General features: G+C 39.0%; 1 pseudogene across 1 annotated transcript in view; it reads right to left on the reverse strand.

Moving 5' to 3' along the window:
- LOC148728225 (polycystin-1-like protein 2) overlaps positions 1 to 14,596 on the reverse strand; it is an 18,564-nt pseudogene extending 3,968 nt beyond the window's left edge. The window contains exons 1-14 of the transcript XR_016002571.1: positions 14,496 to 14,596; positions 13,157 to 13,467; positions 9,672 to 9,813; positions 9,266 to 9,375; positions 9,029 to 9,087; positions 8,690 to 8,859; positions 6,289 to 6,944; positions 5,874 to 6,020; positions 5,103 to 5,228; positions 4,774 to 4,937; positions 4,138 to 4,344; positions 2,311 to 3,054; positions 1,771 to 2,004; positions 15 to 1,328 (exon numbers count right to left, since the gene is read on the reverse strand). The product of XR_016002571.1 is annotated as a polycystin-1-like protein 2 (transcript). The remainder of the gene's footprint in view (positions 1 to 14; positions 1,329 to 1,770; positions 2,005 to 2,310; positions 3,055 to 4,137; positions 4,345 to 4,773; positions 4,938 to 5,102; positions 5,229 to 5,873; positions 6,021 to 6,288; positions 6,945 to 8,689; positions 8,860 to 9,028; positions 9,088 to 9,265; positions 9,376 to 9,671; positions 9,814 to 13,156; positions 13,468 to 14,495) is intronic.
- Between the last annotated feature and the right edge of the window lie 293 nt (positions 14,597 to 14,889).

A 14,889-nucleotide genomic window follows, 5' to 3' on the forward strand; every position in this document is an offset into this window, starting at 1 on the left:
AGCAGTGATATTACCTGGTAGAATGAACTAAAGGTGTCCTTTAGCGTCTTTGTCTGTAAGTAACTTGAAGGCTTACGGTCTGCATAGCATACAATCACAAGCAGGAAGACATAGACAACGTAGATTACCAAATCTTTAAAGAATCGCCGCAGCTTTTTCACTTGAAGTTTCAAGTTTCGTGCTTTCAGAAGTTCTTCGTCGGGTGGCTTGTGGCTAGCCGCAAGTTCATCTTCTTGAACAACGTGCACTAAGTTTGCTTTTTGGGTCTTCTTTTCGATTTCGTCTTCCTCAGTTGGTTTCCTTTTTATTAAAGACATGATAGATGTGTTGACTATGATGATAATTGGTTCAGTCAGCAATATATCCTGGAGTATTGACACTCCGACGGAAAGTAGCCAGCGATTGGATTTTTCCGCTCCCCATTGTACGCTGTAGAGTATTGCAAAGGTTCCTGACGTAACTGAAGTTGTCAAGCAAATCACCCAGCCAACAAAAATGAAGTACGGTGGAAAAAAACCTGGCGTTTGTGTGGAAGTGCCCTCGTCTTTAGATTCGTCGGGGAAATCTGACGTCACATTCCTCCTTGTGTTTCTGAATATCATCACTGTGAGAATGTTAACTGGCAAAGCAATGAGACCGCTCTGTACACCGATAATGACTTGCTTTAAGCTCAGCTCAAGTGGACCAAGTTGAAAGGAATTTAGATCTTTTTCGTCTTTATCATCCCTGTAGAACATTGCAGTGGTTACTAGTGACACTAGAATGATTGACAGCATACACGTCAGCCGCTGGCAACGTGTGAAGGGGTTCTGCGGTGGCCTGACAAAGAGGGAAAGAAACAAATGCCTGTCTGCAAGGCTTGTTATAGCCCGCCATTGAAACAACCTTTTAAATTTCGTTAGTTCTTTTTGCGAGGCGGCTGAGACCTCAACGTCTATTGCACCGTCAGGACTCTCCACAGCAAGCCACCTATTTGCAACGAAATGCCACGTCTCCTCGGTGGAAAGGTCTTTAACACCGACTTGATACAAAAACCACGAAGGACTTTTGCCAGCATTATTGTGCCAAATGTTTATCTTGTACACTTGTCCTAGATGACATGGAAGGTCAAAGGTAAACGTATTTACGCTACCACGTGTGAACAGTTTGCTTTCTCTCCAAGGATCCATAAAGTATATTATATCACTGTTTCCGTCCTCACCGAAAAGTATCATACCGACGCGTGCGGTGGTGCCATTGTCGTACCACATTCCAGTCTGGATGAAGACCTGGTAACTGTAAGTACAGGAGTCTTCTAGGCTTTGCGACCTCGCCTCAGTGTTTACAACCTGAGAGGGAAATAGTCGCTTATGAAATTCACTGGCGTTTCCCGCTCAGGAAAACACCGAAATTATGAATTTAAGCGTTTGTTCTAAGTCTTATGTCGACAAATGTAGGAAAAATGTTTGATTTCGAAGCTAAATTTAATAACGTGAATTACAATTATAATGTTTACGACTCGTTGATCATAAAATCCCTGTCGGTCTGAATGACTTAATGGACTATTATAGTGCTGTTTAGACTCGTATTAAATCTTTAAATCTGTATTCCATCAAATCTCTGTTCTCAGAGTGCAGGAAAAATCATTTAAAGGTTCTCACAACTGAGACATCAAACTTTTCTAGGCCAATTTGGAAGTTTTTTTGGTGAACAAGCTTAACAGCACTGATCCGTCAAGACAATGATTCAAGTGAGAGAGTTATACACCTCGATATTTGGTAAAGAACTTACCTTTCTTTTGTCTCTATTGTCAGCCTTTCTGGCAAACATCAGCCCAACAGCGTAGCACACAAAGATGAGACAAACTGTGGATAATACGACCGCGTTTTCTGGTGGCAGATGCTCAAAGCCCACATTGATCTTGAAAAAATCAATTTTGTTTGGAACTACATACAGATAGCCAGCGAACGTTGTTAGATGATTGCTGAGGCATTCCACTCTAGATTCGTTGCTTTCAGGAGCGATCTAAAAATTTAAAACTGAGATGAATTGATAATTGCCAGCTTTTTCCTGTTTGGTGCTTGTTTGCTTCCGGTAATTTGGGAGAGTTATCGATTACTTTGCTCGATGATAAATACCCAAACAGAATGCAAACCGACACCTCAAGTTCTTTCGTCAAGCGCAATTGGCTACAGTCTGAAAAAAAACCTTACGCGTCTAGGCTTTTCGCTGGCTTTATTTTAATACATATACGTTATTGACCAAGCTTGAGGCCAGAATGACTGAATATTGGCCGAGTTCTTTTTCTTGTACTATTCTTGCATTACCTACCTTTACTCCATAGACAGACCAATGTTTCATCACTTCATCCCAGAAGACGCAGCTTGCCACCCTAACAGTTAGGTTGTATCTGAAATCCTTTACAGGGTCGAATTGTCGAGGTACCCTGCTTTTCACTGTTGAAGGAGTTGTCGGTGCTGGCCTAACCTCTACACAAGACATCTGATCCATTGGCTCTCCATCTTTATCACGATCCCCTTTTGCTCTCTGTGATTTATTTAAAGCATCCGGGGATTGTTCTAGAATCTCAATGCCGATGAAATGAGATCCATTTTGTCCTGTGACGTTTGGTAAAATATCAAATTCGTAAGGGTCGCGAGGGGTGCAGTTACGTTTCTCCTCACTGCTTAAATTCAAACAAGCAACGTTAGCCCTCGGCAAGGTGACATTAAAGTCATGATGTTGAGGTGTTGGCCGTGTGCCGTGCCTGACATAAATACTCAATGTAATGTTCTTTTCCGGTCGAATGCTCACAATCACTGAGGCTTCATGAGAAGGTATATCAAACTCGTGGTAACGCATTGCCTTCTTTGTAAGAAATAGATTCTCGGCTGATTCACTCATTTCCACCGAAGTGACTGACTCTCTGGGAAACACAATCTTAATTGGATGGCTAAGATTGTAAATCCTCTTCACGGTCTCATTTTTATACCAAAACGTGACATCAATGTATGATACGTTTCCTGGAATGACTTCTGGATACCCCTTATAAGGGTTCTTATCAAACCTGATGATCTAAATGGAGGACACGAATGAGTATTGGTTGTACTTAAAACAGGCGCTCGTCCCTCCAGGCCTCTTGCTTTTATTCTCCTAGAATGTCAATACATCTACTATAATAGAGTCATAAACAATGATTGGATGGGGTTTTTGTGATATCCGGAATAATCAAGGTCGAGGTAAGTGTTATAAGCCGAAGCCGAAGGCTAAGGCTTATAACACTTACACACTTATCACAAAGACCGAACTCAATAATTGTTTTATTATACATTGTTTTAAAGAAAATTACGTCAAACGCATTATCGCAGCGAACACACTTTATTTTCGAACGCTTAAAAATCTACAATTGTGTGGTAAACAAATTTTCACTTGGGCTAATTCCTTTTTGTCGTGTGGTTCCTTGATATTTTTCTCTTTAAGGTATTCGTAGAACAGTTCCTTCGCCACTTTTGTCGATCTTTTAGTATTTTCCGAATCTTTATCTTCCAGTAATTTCTAAATTTCTCGCTGGGTCCATGAAGCGAATCGAGAAGCCATTCTCACTTCGCTGTCCGTGAACTTGACATTGCTCTACTGGAAATCGTGCATTGCGCGCGCAACCTACAGATTAGTCACTAATCTGTAGGTACAGATTAGTGAATAATCTGTAGGTTGCGCTGCTTCCCAGAATTAACTGTGTGCGTTTAGCCAATGAGAAGACAGATGGTGACTGCAATGTATAATAATAGCATATATCCTCCCCCCATCTTTTCCTCTACAAAAACAAATGACCGTAATCCTTCGGATGGATTTAGTTTCATACCACTACCTGATGATTCGTTATCAAGCTTTAAATTTCTTGAATAACACTGTCGTTGGGAAAGAGTTCAAAGAAAGCGATCAAGGAAAGCGATTATTCATTTAACAGAGCTCAAGCGAAAACTCTTCTATTTTATTTCGTTGTTACTTTGAATCGACGGCTGTCGGCTTTTCCTGATAAGTACAATTTAAACAGATACGCATTACGTCTTCCTTTTAAATTTCCATGGGAACGGATTGTAAATAAGGTAGAGTGGCCCTCTTCCAATCTAGTACTTGGTAAAATAAGAAATTTCTAACCTGTACTGTACCATTTTGTAGTAGCATTTCCGCTGGCAAGTGAACTTCATTTCTTTCTAGGTAAAAGACTCTTTTGTTGCTCTTCAGTTTTGCTCGTAAGATGGAAATGCCCTTGGAATGAAGTTTGACTTGGTCTGTGCCAGTTGCAGAATTGCCTCTTATGACTGTTATTTTATGTAAAAGCGTTATCCCCTTTCTGATTATCTCCTTTGACAACGAAGGCAAGTACAGAAAGTAAGTTACTTGTTTTACTAAGACTAACAGTGTGGTTATTATTAGCCAGGTTTAAGTTGGTGTTTACATTGTCAACGTAAAGATAAGGAAAGAAAATCAATTAAGATACATATTTCTTCAGGAGTTCAAAGAAATACATTGAACAATATTTCCTTATTTACTATCATTGCTCTATTTTCCTCGAATGGTTTAACAGCGCTCACTTCAAGTTGACCGTTTATCTCTCAACACCTGCATTTATTATTGAGGCAAGTTAGCATATTTTTGGAAAAATGCGTCTGAGTAATGTTAGAAGGAAGAGGGTATCTTAGGGGCTGAGCTCTACCTCAGTTAACTGGTTACATAGCCGGTTCATTATTCACGTAACTATCAACGTCCGGGAATCGAAAGAAGTGAAATTACCGTTCCTGATTCTTCAGTTTTGTTTTCAAGCGCTGGTTTTCTGTAGCTGCAGTAAGAATGAATGTAACTCCCCCCAGAAGCATATCTGTAATATGGGTCAAGTTTTTGTCCAAATGGCTCTCCAAGAAGTGTACAGCCATAGTAAGAAGTTGGAGGGAATTGTTCTGAAAAAGGAGAAGAAAAGGGAATAAATGTATCAGTGATATTCAAATTACTGCGTGTTGTGTTTCTCTTGAAACAAGGTGTAGAAACTACTGTCACAAAGCCTGTAAAACAGGCATTATGAGGGTAGACATGTATGTCCATAGTGATGTATTCTAACGAGGTACCTGAATCTGCGGTGTAGTTTCTTCTTTAATTTCGTTGGAAAAAGCTACAAAAGCTGCCACTTGGTTGAGTTGCCGAAGAGTTTGGATCCTCATGTCGATTATGCTTTGAATAAGCTCTTTTTTTACCTTTGAAAGAATAACCACGACAAGCCATGCTTTAAAACTGTTAGTTTAAACGTATATAGAGCAGACAAACCTGAAGTACTATAATTCAGATAAATGTGAGAGAGCCTCGAGCTGTTACGTTATATAATCTTACCAAATTTCCAGCATTGCTTTCCTTTGCTAAGTCCTACATATAGTTCTGACATGAGGCCGGTGACTTTTTAACGTTCTTATGCAGTAAAAGACGAAATCTCGAGAACTTCGATACTACTTATTCTCCTGTCTTCTCGTAGTTTTTTTTTTTCAGGCAAACCATAAATTAAAGTGTATTGTTTGTAGAAAAACCAATGAGAAGACCTTCTGGCTAAAGGAACCTGAACTCAGGAATTCCTCCGGGCCTAGTTGTTCGAAGGCCGATTAACGCCAACCCAAGGTTAAGGCGTCTTTGTTCCTTTGTTCGAAAGCCTTTTTGGAATAATTTCTTCAATATTGAATAGTAGAAAAAGATAGTATTTTTAAGCTTTCAGATCTGAAATCAGATTTCATTGGGTTCCTTTGACCTAGCTTTGAACAACCCGGCCGAGGGTTGTATATTGTTATTTTTTAATGTTTTTATTGAAATGATAATGTTTGTTTGCTTTGGGTGAGCATATCAAAGTGAAGTACCTTTCCTCTCACACCGACATTTGTGTTCCTTAATAATGGTTGAAGGATCCATATCTTGTAAGCAGCTTCTTCGTGTTTCCCGGCTGAGATGAAATCTTTAATCTTTCTGACAGCTTGAAGAATTTCATGAGGTTCAAGCTTGGTTACCTGTTTGATGTTGAAAATGTTGATTTGCATTTTAAAATAAGTTACCAATTAAAGGTAAAGTCATTTAAGTAGCGAAATGAGGAGATAAAAGTATTTCGAGTGTAAAAGTTATTACAAGGAGAATCTACCCGCATGTCTGTAGCATGAAGTGACAATTACTATATTTTGTTGCTGCGAATCATTCTCATCCAAGAGATTTCAATGGGTTAATCAATATGTTCAACTTATTTCATTTTGTACATAGCTATATCAGTCAGTTTCAAGTTACCTTAACTTGAACACTTCCAAGGAGTGAAGGCAATGACGGAAACTTAGCTTCCACTCTTAATTGAACATAATTTTGCTCTGGATTTCCAGCAGGTAGAGTCATGGACCCCCTGGGTGTTCTCCAGATGGCCAGAATGAATTCCTTGTTCCCTGTCTGTAGCTTTACAGTGTAGTTACTGGCTCTTGTCCGCTCATATGAACCACTACAAATTATTTCAAACTCATCCAAAGCGGCCTTTCCTTGGTTCGGTTTGACACCACATTTTAATGGCGTCATCTTTACAAGTTTAACGAAACCAAAATCGTTTTTTAGACGATATACACCTCTATTATTATTATTCCTAACGATGCATCGAATAAAATGTATCCATTCACCCTCCAACTGGACGAAATTAGTCTTTATATCTATCTTATTTATTCCATATTGGGGTCCTCCCCAAGGGTAAATCATACTAAACAGTCCTGTATTCACGTCAACTGCTGCAATCTCCCAAGTATACCTGATCCTGTGGGTAGAGGGCCATACCGGGTTTAGATTTGCTGTCACAGTGAACGCATCGGACCTGGGTTTTGTAGTGTCGACCGGTATTCGCTGCGGGTCACTTGGGTCTTTTCCTATGGAGATGTTGAAGCTCGGCAGATGGCACTTGTCAGCATCTAGTTCAGATGTGAAAGAGAGACTGTACTTACGAATTCCGGCATTATTTAATGGATAATTACTGAGGCATATGGCATTATGAGAAATAATGCAGCCAGCTGAAGCCGTAGGCCGAAGCTGGCTGCTATATTTTTCATAATGCCATGTGGCGAAGTAATTAGCTATTATAATTATTGATCCCCATGAAATCCTATTGTTCTGTGTCTATGTTGGATCTTCGGTTTTAGTCGCACCTATGTGTGATAATTGTGATGCTCATTGCTATTGTTCTTTCTTGTGATGAATATATCTTAGATTTTAATTGTACTGAGGGTTGTTATTGTAGCTCGTTGTTATAGTTGTTCAAAACAGTTCTAATGATGGAATTAATTAGTGCAAGGAGTGTAACACTGCTAATTTGCATACTTTATAAGCCAGAGAATTCAGGGCTCTGTCCTGGTGTACCGGTTCACAAGGGAATTACCATTGTTCTTTCATTGTTTAGGAGTCATTGGTTAGCTGTTGTGTATTGTTCGGTCTTTTGTAACGGCTCTTGTGAACCGGTACACGAGGACAGAACCGAATTCAGTCATTTTACTCAGTACGAACCTGGGTTTAGAAAGAGGATGGAATCGTCGGAAGACGAAGGATTATTTATTACACAAAGCTCTACGAAGGCAGATATTTCAGCAGAAATCGAAGATAATGTAGTGTAACGTTTGGACATTTCTGTCAGTGCTTTAATTCTTTATCGACTTCGAAAGGCGGCGTTTCCATTTTCTTTTTTTAAATAGAGCAAAGATTTAAAACGCTAATTACAGCTTCAGAATGCGAGAAATTTGACAAAAGTTGGGTTTCAGACGCCAGCCGCCGGAAATGGGCGTGGGTTTTGAAAGTCTTTGAGGAGTGGAAGAGTGTGCATGTTGCAATATTAAAAATATTGCAGCATGCACACTGCAACATTTTTTATATCGCAGCATGCTTATTTAGCGCGTTTAATTATATTAGCCCTGATAATTTTCCTGCTAACAAAAAGGACCGCCTCCATTTTCCTCATACAGTTGTTTTGTCATCTTGAAGACTATAATCGTTGATTTAATGCAGAGAGAGAACAATAGAATTTCATGGGGATCAGTAATTATAAACTTTATCTTATCATGGTGACGTGTTACTTCTATACTCGAAATGTTTTAATGAAATGTTTTTCTCATGGAAGATGATAATGGCAATAATAATGATAATAAGTATGATAATAATTATAATAAGAATGATAATAATTATAATAATAACAATAATAATAATAAGAAGAAATTTACTAACCTAAAAAAAACAATTAAATTAATTCCACCAACAATTACACGCAACTAAGCTAAATCTATGTACAATTAAAAGAAACTACTTTCCCTGAGATTTCAAAACAAGAGATAATATTTATATGTAATTGATGAAGGAAACGGATATCCCTAAGAGTCATCCACTCGGCAGTGGCACTTTTGATCTAAAAATTCATCCAAATGCATGCTCCAGTTTAGAACACGTGTGCTGTACTTCGCTGCTTGAACGGTCTAAAACTGTGGCATAACGTGCTCAACAAAAACAATCAAGGATGAAATCAACTTTGAATTAACACAAGTGTTTATACTGAGATCTCATTTGCTTCTGCCGTTATTTTTCTTCGCTTTGGTTGGCTGTCGTCTACATGTATTGCCATCGGACTGTCTTGCTACATTTGTTGAGATCTTTTGAACCAAGGACTGATACTTACCTGGATATAGCAGGATGCTTGGGCCAAAAACAGGGTCAACGCTCTGGTTGGCTAAAGCCGTCTTTAGTATGTTTTTAATCACCGTAGTGGCTGATTCTATGCAGTAGATTACGATCTCAGCGATGATGCTTTCTTGTTTAATTTGTAAGTCGCAAATGTAGATCGGTGGACTACAAAGAAGCAAAACGCATGTATCTAAAGAGATAACAAAAAGACAACAACAACAAACACACACAAAAGAAAAAGCAAACATATTAAAACATAAAGAGCAGAAAAACAATAAAAAAAAGCAAACGAAGTTAAAGCACAATAATTAATTGCGCAGTACGTATGTCTAACCTGAACTTGTGAAGTTTTGTTTCAAAGTAACCTGGTATATTTTGAAGGTAACTTTTAATCTTTGAAGGAAATTAGAAATACAAAATAAGAATACATAAACAGGAGAGATTTATGAGTCGTACACCCATCCATGTCTCTTGCATGGTAAATTTCTCAATCTAAATAGCTGAATTGCAAAGTTACTAAAAAAAACAAACCGAAAACAAATAGAGAATGTATAACTAATCTTCTCCTTACCGCAGATAGCACACGTTCTTCTTTGTCTAGAGTTTCCTGATTGGCCCGATCCATAAAGGAAAGTTTAAAGGTTGTGTCGAGCACGTCAAGCCAGACTTTAAAGTGATACCCTTTTAAAATGCAAAACGAGTTCAGTGACTTCATCTTGAAATAAAACCGGAAGCATTCAAAACGTCAATGACAAGGTGCCCCTTGAAGACATTTAATCTGCTGATGTAAGTATAGTAGTAGGTTGCCACCTTGTGGAAACTAGTCTCAGGAAAATGCGTCCAATTTTTTAGCTAATATTATTTTCTCACGACATATTTTTCTTGATGAAGTCCAGGACTGGCATTTGAAACTTATTCTTGTTAATTCATACTTATAGAAACACGAAAATGGCTTATGTACAGGTTCTCGTTCTCACCTGGCTCGCATCCATAGAGCTTAACTCGTAGAGCAAAATTCTTATGCCAATCCAACGGGTCGATATAAACTTGTGACGTCTTTACTGGGGGACTAACCACATTAAACTTGACAGTGTCGCCGTCCACATTGCCTTGAAAAATCTCAAAAGAAATTTTTTAAAATATTAAAAAAAGTGCTGCCAGTCTCAGTGATTCAAAAGCGATCATGGAATCAGGGTACATAACAGAATTATAAATTGATCCTCATCTGTGGAGGCGATCTAACATCTTTAGGAGAAGAAGCTTAAGGGAGAAAAGAGTGAAAATGGAGCTCATAACTTGAAACTATTACCACGACGTGGAAATAGATCAAAACAAATAAATCTCACTCGATAGTTTAGGTCACACTACGCACTTTTGCCAGAAGGAGAAATTTATTTATCTAGGGAAAATTTAGCTGAGTTAAGCCGAGGTAAATTTATCTCGGGTTTCATTTCCCCAAGTGAAAAGGTCACACTCAAGAAAATCACATTACGGTTTTTACATGGGATTAACGGGATTGAATTTCATGCCGCGTAAACATATTTTTTGGCGCGCAAATCGAAAACATGTTCGAAAATGACGCAGATCAAAGAGAAATGGCTCTTCTCTTTTCATTACTTTTTTTAACGTTGTGCAACGAGCAAAGCCATCACGAGTGATTTTTCTTTAGAGACTGATTGCTCGACGGTCCCAAAGAAGACGAAAAGCTGCGTTACTCCATGTATTTACTTCTTTTTCTTGGCAGGAATGTCGGCCTCGGCGTATCGCCTGGGTTCTTCCAAAGCCTCAGCACTGGTTCGAAAACTTGCTTAATTCAAATGCTTTGAGCATGTGGTGGAAAGAAAACTTCCGGGCTACAAGGGAAACATTCCATTTCATTTGCACGGCTGTTGGTCGTGTTATCCAGCAACAAGATACTATACTTCGCGCAGCCATACTGGTCGAAACTAGTATAGTGATAGGCTTGTGGAGGTCAGCTAACCGGGACAGTTATTGTTCTTGTGGTTTTATGTTTGGAATTGCCGAGTCTGCAGCTATTGGAGTATGCATGGACTTTACTCAAGCACTCTGTCAGCCTAAAGACCAATTCCTTACATTTCCAACCTCTGCCACTCAAGTGAGGGAAAAAATACAAGGTCTCAGAGAAAAGTAAACTTTTCCAAATGTTGTTGGCGCGATCGATGGAGCACATCTACCGATAAGAGCTCCGAAGGAAAATTATGAAGGTTACTCTCATGATCGTAAACACTATTACAGTTTCATCGTTCAAGGGATTGTTGATGCCTCCGGTGCCTATTTGTCTGTATCGACAGGCTTCCCTGGTAACATGCATGACGCGCGTGTATTACGACTAAACAATTTTTACTCACTAGCAGAGAAGAGAAGAGAATCTTAACCATGCCCTGCATGGATATAAATGGAACACGGACTCGACCCCTCATTTTAGCTACTCTGTTTACCCACTCAAGTCATGGCTGATGCGTCCCTTTCAAGAAAACAGAGCTTTAACAGCCGCTCGTAGAAATTTTAACAAGGATGTAAGCAAAGTGCGTATTGTGGTTGAACATGGATTTGGCCAAACCAAAGCGGGGTGGTGATATTTGGACAAAAGAATTGACGACGAAAAGATGAAGATTCCTTAGACCGTAACTGCGTGTTCTGTCTTGCAAAACAGTTGAAAATTAATGAACGATAATTTTGACGGATATGTTTTAAATAACCATCTTATGCACTACGTTGGAGATGATGAATTAGAAGCCAACGACATAAGACAAGTAATTGTTGATTATTTATATTAGTTTCTTCATTTAAATGTAAATGGACAGCTATCTGGTAGAGAAATAACTCACCAGAATAACTATGAGCCCTAAAAATGTTTCAGTTCAGTAAATAACAACAAAACAACAACAGCTTTAAAATAGGTTGTGTTCATTCGATTGTTGAAAATATTTCTGAGTTCCTTTCAGCAGCCAACGTGAAATCCTGTTGCCGCTTTTCGGCCTTCATTTCAAATTTTATAAGTTCCTGCATTGCCAAGAGATCTCGTTCTTCTGCTTTTGTCATCATTTCTTGTTGACCCTGCAGCAATTCAATCAGACTTTCTCGCTCGTCAGTTTCCTTCCGCTTTTCTATTCTTCTTCGATTTGCACCGGCTTCTTCTGTTTTTTTTTTTTTATCTGCTGTGCGCTTTTCTCCTTTTTTCGGCGGACCTTCTGGGGTTTTCGCTTGCGTGGCTTTGTCATCGTCCGCTTCTTTGCAATCTTCTCCATCAGAATTGGAACTTCTGGCACTTTCTGATGGTGAGGTTGACTCTCCTGCTTAGGAAGCCTTGTCCGGATTATCGGTGCAAATATCGGTTTCGCACTTGTATCTTGGGCTAATCTTGTCTCCGCACCCCTGAAAAAGGAGTAAAGTTCTTCGAAGAATTCGAGACTCATGTCCTCTTCCGGTGGCTTTGTTGTTATCTGTAATCTTCTTGTACTTTTTGAAAAGGCTCTTCCACTTCTCCTTTCGCTGCGTCAACGTTTTCTCGCTTTCAGTTGCATTATTCTGACGGCTCTCTCTGAATGCTTGTAAGATAGTTTACAACATCGCCTTTCTTCTCTGGGGACTTTTGGCTTGAGAGAGCGCCTCGGTATGCTCCTGGTAGGACAAAATTAATATTCTTGTTTCGATTGAAGACCAACGATTGCGGCCTTAAGCAGCGTGGCTTGGTTGTGAAGTGGAAAGGATTTCGCTTGATAGTGATTGAACTACGCTCGAAGTTGAAGAAATTTCGCTAACTGGTGGGGCGGCGTTTTGTCGAGTTAAATGAAATGAAGTTTGTGGGATGAATTGATTTTGTAGAAACACTCTAATTGGTCCTGGATTCTGTGAATGTAGCCGATTGAAAAGAGATCGGATCGGGTATGAGATCGGATATGGATCGGGTCCTGTACATCTCCATAAGCATACTGGTTTCTGAAACGAAATACAGAAGTCGATTATTAAAAGCTATAGCAAACAAGGTAACTAAATCTTGAGAAAATTCAGTCAAATGAAGAGTGTACTGATTGCAAATGATTTATACTTACGCGTTCGATCAAAACCACGTCATCTTCTTCCCTAGACACACGCACAAGCACGCGGCAAAAGCGACGAAAGACTCGCACTTTGATGTTTTTCAAGTAAAACGTGACGTGATAAAATCAAATCTGTCATCAGCGCGTTTGCCGACGACCATCTATTGCCTAACTACCTTTGGATTTCAGTTTACCCCTTCAATACAAGTAGGGTAAATGTTAAGGGAAATTATATCGTTCTCTTGACATATTCAAGCTCCGATGGATAAATTTCCCTAGGTAATTAACCTAAGGAAAAATCGGTGACACTTCTAAATTTAAGTTTCCCCAGGTAAAACTGTCAACAAGTCAAGTTTACCTAGGGCAAAGTGCGTAGTGTGGCCACAGCTAATACCTCTCACCTCTGATGAAACTAAAGGATCCCCATTTCCAGGAGAAAATATCATTCGATATTTTGTCACCCATTCTCCGCCAAAGCCTTGAGTTGCAACTCCAGTTACGATCTTCTCCTTTGGAAGTTCAATTACAAAGGCGCCGGAGAACCGAGTATCCTTATTAATTGATTGTGGATCAGCGCGATAGGCGGACGACAAATTAAGTCTACCACGCTGGGGTCCAAACTGTTCAAAATTGTTTTTGAAGGTGCTCACTGCCGATAATTCTTGGTCTGTGATGTCGCCACTTTGAAGTCCAAGAGCACTACTACAGTCATCTGCGTAAAACGATAACATACGGTGCAATTCATTTGTAGTGTCATCTTCGCCTGCCAAGTCACTATGTTTTATATTGGGGGAGCCATCTCATAAAATGAACTCTCTTCGTTTCCATCAAATAGCAGAAGGACGGAAGAGAGATAGAAACAAATATAACTTATTTGTGAGGTGCTACGCGAGGTGCTACATTTTCGTGAACGTCCGAGATGGTCAATTATCGCCATCATTAGAATTTTAATTCTTATCCCCATTATCATTATTGTTATAATTGAACAGCGATATGAACTTTAAAACACTGAATCGTAGGTCAATTTCTTCTAGACCAATGTCCAAAGGAAGGAAGATTACCTTCATGGTCACACTCATTCACAAGCGTAAAACATTTTGAATATGTCACCATTGTAAATTGTGTCTACCTTACGTTTATCATATTCGTTTCTAGGCAGAGACTTGTTTTGGAATCATATTTGTCTCTGCGTTGGGCTTACATTAATACTTTAAAAGTGGCCGTCAAAAAAAGCCATCGTAGATCTCTTTATTGAGGCCGCGCCAATTGACGTGCACTTTCTAGGGACATTTGAACTACAGCAACTTCTATCGAACTAGAGTGATTCAACTTTCCATGAAAATATATATCCATATCAAACTGGGATAACAGCAAAGATTCCTTTCAGTTAGAGGAAGTTATGAGCAACTGAGGCATTCCTTTGGATCATTTCGAAAGTCTGCTATGAAAAAACGGTCCTAGTTTTTCGTTTCATTTTTTCTTTGCCTTTACACCACCTTCATTCAATGGATTGTTCTCTATTATTGCACTCAGAGCTAATTCCACAAATCGCTCTGAAATAATTATTTAGAGATTTATTTTACCCCTTATGCATGGATGAAACAGATCTCATATGTAATTCTTATATTTCATCTTCATTACGGTGTTCGAAGTCATTCATGGTATGGGTATCAATGATTCTCGAACTCGTGACAAAAAAATTCTGCCGCTAAGCAGAAAGATAAAACAAATTAAACTTACCAAAGACCCCTTCGGTCTGTCGGAAAGCGGCAAGTACGGCAAAGAGAAAATGGATGATCCGAGGTCTTCCTTCCATTCTTACATGCTAAGCTAAAACTCACCTCGGTCACGATTAAAATAGTAAAAGTCCATTGTTAATCATTCATAATAAACACGATTTTAACACAGATTTGATAGAACAGGTGAAAAGGAAGTCCTTTTAAAATATGTTTCCTAATTATTTTGAATACCTTTTTCCATTTGTGCTGCCAAAAACCTTTTTCATTCGTCACAATATAACTGGTAGTCATCAAAAAATAGTTTTAGTTCATTTATCATGATAAGTTTTCGATTGAATTTGCCATTGTTCTTTTTACGAAGCTTTTACTCAATTGAGCCTGGGTCTCATTTCAAT

Source organism: Stylophora pistillata, chromosome 6, assembly GCF_964205215.1.
Source record: "Stylophora pistillata chromosome 6, jaStyPist1.2, whole genome shotgun sequence".
In the NCBI taxonomy this organism is placed as follows: Eukaryota; Metazoa; Cnidaria; class Anthozoa; order Scleractinia; family Pocilloporidae; genus Stylophora; species Stylophora pistillata.